Raw genomic sequence first — 3820 nt, 5'->3', positions numbered from 1 at the left:
TATATATGTAAATGCTGAATTCATTAAAAACATCACAGTTAACAGAAACTTCCAGTTACTGAGGTCCTGGTCGATAAGAAAGATGTTGGAAGAGATGAGCTCACCCAGAAGTTGGGGTCTGTCGCTCGTCACTTCTGATACTAAATGCTGTTCCTTGAAGCAAACAGTTCTAGGCTCGAGCAACATTGGGCGCTCCCAACTAGCTGAACCCACAGGCGCTGTTTGATAGGTATTGCAACCTAAGCATCCATCAGCTTGTTTGCAGAGTCAAGAGCCTCAGGGTTTTTGTCTGACATGTTAATGCCAGTCACTGAGATGGGCTCAAAGCTGGGTCAATATTATTTCTGTGAGTCTGGGCCCCAGATAAGCATGATGATTATAATAGAAAACACAGCCTTCCCCTCCCGCTCTCTTTTTCTTCTTTTCCACTCGTTCCCCTTCTGCTTTTCCCATTGCTAGCTCTTCTTTCTCGCCTCCTCCTTTTTGTGAAGTTGGAACATGGAAGTTGGATAGACCTTTAATTGTTTTAAGTACTACTGTCGTGGTTCCGTGACTAGAGTCATATTAGCTTCTAAGAAGAAAATTTTCTCTCAAATGATCCTAAGGTTTGTTCCAAACATGTATTTTTCCCCCAGTTTTTCTAGCCCTTTGATTCTCAACTGGGGACAATTTTGCCCTCCCCCCCAACTTAGGGACATTTAACGGCAAAGTTTGGAGACAATTTTAGTTGCCACGACCGAGGGAGGGGTGCTACTGACATCTAGTGGGTGGAGGTCAGAGATGCAGCTAATCATCCTGTGACCAGGGCAGCTCCACACAGCAAAGCATTATCAGTCCAAAATGCCAGTAGTGCTGAGATTGAGAAACATTGCTCTAAACCTGGGCTATTCGGTACAGGAGCCGTAAGACACATTAGGCTGTCGATCAGCTGAAATGTGTCTAGGCTGAATTGAGACGCGCTGTAATATAAAAAAAATACCATGTTTTGAAGATTCAGTACAAAACATGTGAAATAATAATTTTGATGTTGATCACACATTGAAATGGTAATAATTTGAATATATTAGGTTAAATAAAATTCATCATTAAAATTAATTCCACTTCTTTTTACTTTTTAAATGTGACTACCATACAATTTTAAATTATACACGTGGCTAACATATTTCTGTTAGTACTGTTCAAGACCTTTTTCTGATTTTCACAACTTTGGAATATCAAGTTAATTTAGTTAACTACCTGGGAACAAAAGGTTAAATTATTTTAAATTCCTATTTAACATCACATTCCAAAAACAAATCTTGGTTTTCTGAAAATGTTAAAAAATTTCAAATGCTCTAACATACTAAAAGAAAATGTTCATGAATATACATGAAAGGGAAGGTCTTTTCTAAGCCTGATATCAAAGGCAGAAACTTTAAAAGAAAATACTGATAAATTAAAATACATATCATAGATATTCAGTAATTAAAATATATATCATAGAACATTCAGGAACTGTAGTTTCTATCTTCAAAGTGTTCTCCTGAGCGCATTTTTTGGTCAACTTACATCTTGTTGAATGTCTGAGCTCTGTGTTAAGCCCCAGGATGTCCTAGGATATTCCATCTGTCTGTGGCCCCAAGGAAGTCGAGGATCCTGCTGTTCCATCTGCTTTCTGAAACTGCAGACCATGAATTTCACGAATCATTTGTACGTACCTTCCAGCTCTGGTAGGTGTGTTTTGTGTGTGTGTGTGGCGGGGGCGGGGGGACACTTTAATTCTGAACTGAGTCCCAAGAGACCACTTACCAGTCCGATCCTTCTGACTCCAGAAGGATGTGGATGCAGAACAGGTCCAGATCCCTGTGTCTTGGAGCTGTTGTGCTGTTTTATGATTTATGAATATAGAGTTTGGACATGAGGTGGTCTTTAAATTCCCTGTGAGTCCTACAGTCCATCAAGCTAGAATTAGACCATCAGATGGAATCCTCTGATTTATACGATATTACATTGCTTGCTTTTGGGGGGTTCTTAACTCTAATCTAGATTATTTCATTTTTCACGGGATGTGGGATGTTTTATTCCCCAAATGGTGTAATTTTCTACAATTTCAATCATATTTGAAGTGCTCTAGGATGACTTTTCAATTAATTCATTCAGTACATTTTTCCCCGGCATCTATTATGTGCCAGGCACCAAGGCTCTGAAAAAGATGGACAAGGTCCTTGCCCTCGACAAACTTATGCGTTACTGGAGGCAACAGGGACTAAAGCAACACATACGTACATATCATCGTGTCAGGAAAGTGGTAAGACAAATAAAGCAGATTGGGGTAACGAGAGCTACTCTTTTAGATAAGGTAATTAGGCAAGGTCCCTGGCAGGATGACTGAATTGTGAAAGAACTCCTCAGGCATGCGTCTAGAATTTATTAGTTCATTTTTACTGTGAAGGTTTTAGTGACTTTTTTCAGTATATCACGTTTGTTGTTTTGTTTTGCTTTCTTTGCCTGGTTTAATGTCGTGGTCCTGTTATAAAAGTATTTTTGATTCCTGCTTTTCCCCCAAACCATGTTGTAATGATTTTCTAAATTTCAAACCCTTTGAATCTATCCTCTCAAATGGCTGCATCATATCCCTTAGCTATTTCCATGTTGTTGGAATACTTAGATTACTTCTAATTTCTTGCTGTTACAAGTAACACTAGTGTGAACTTCCTTTTTTTTTTAAATTTATTTATTTGACAGAGATAGGGACAGCCAGCGAGAGAGGGAACACAAGCAGGGGGAGTGGGAGAGGAAGAAGCAGGCTCCCAGCGGAGGAGCCTGATGTGGGGCTCGATCCCATAACGCTGGGATCACGCCCTGAGCCGAAGGCAGATGCTTAACCGCTGTGCCACCCAGGCACCCCCGAACTTCCTTTTTTTAATAAATCTTTTTAAATGTTTGAAGTATTTCTTAGAAGATGTTCAGAAGAGGTATCTACCGATTAGGAAAACTATTTAAAATAATAGTTAAAAATAATTGGAAAGATTACACGATAAATCACTTTAAGGGAAAAATATTTTCATAACCACACAGATCTCCAGTATTACCTATCCATGTACCATGTGTCTCTCTATAGAGACACCTAAGACGTCAATCTCTATACCCTGTGTCTGTCTGTCTCATCTGTCTACCCATCCATCATTTATCTGACTATATTCCTCATCTGCCTTGACCCATTATTTTTTAAAAAAGTAAGCTTGCCTGTTTTATTTGAAGACTTAAGCCTCAACTCTTTCAACATCCCTTAAAGTACTTAAAAGGTGAGGTATGTCATTCAACATCTCTGTTTTTCCTGTGTTTTTTATTAAGGGACCGTTTCTCCCAAAGTGATTCTGCTCCCTGATATGTCTACTGTCGCCTTGTCAAAGAAACCTGAGGCTTACAGATGATACTTTTCTCAGTAACAACGCTCATGGCTGAGACAATTTGACGCACGTACCACGACGAGAACGGCGGAGGCTTCCGAGACGTTGCCCGAAGCTGGCAGGGTGAGGGGTGAACGGTGGATGAACAGCTTGCTGGGGGAGGGCGCGCTCAGTGTCGGAGGACCTCCCGAGCTGACCCGTCACAGATGGCTGCCAGTGGCTGCTCCCTCGAGGACACTTGCACGTGGTGTCGATGATCTCCTTTCTTCAGCGGAGCTGGCACTAGGACGAACACATGGGTCACACTCAGAACAGCAGCTCCCTACTTTAACACGGGTTTCACCTGTAAAACATGTACCCAGATTTTAATTTTTATGTGATACATTCTCCCCCACCGCTGTTGTTTTGAAACTTCCCCAGCCTACAGAAAA

The sequence above is a fragment of the Ursus arctos genome, chromosome X (assembly GCF_023065955.2).
Source record: "Ursus arctos isolate Adak ecotype North America chromosome X, UrsArc2.0, whole genome shotgun sequence".
Lineage (NCBI taxonomy): Eukaryota > Metazoa > Chordata > Mammalia > Carnivora > Ursidae > Ursus > Ursus arctos.
The sequence above is the reverse complement of the archived record's forward strand: the minus strand, read 5'-3'. Positions refer to the sequence as shown.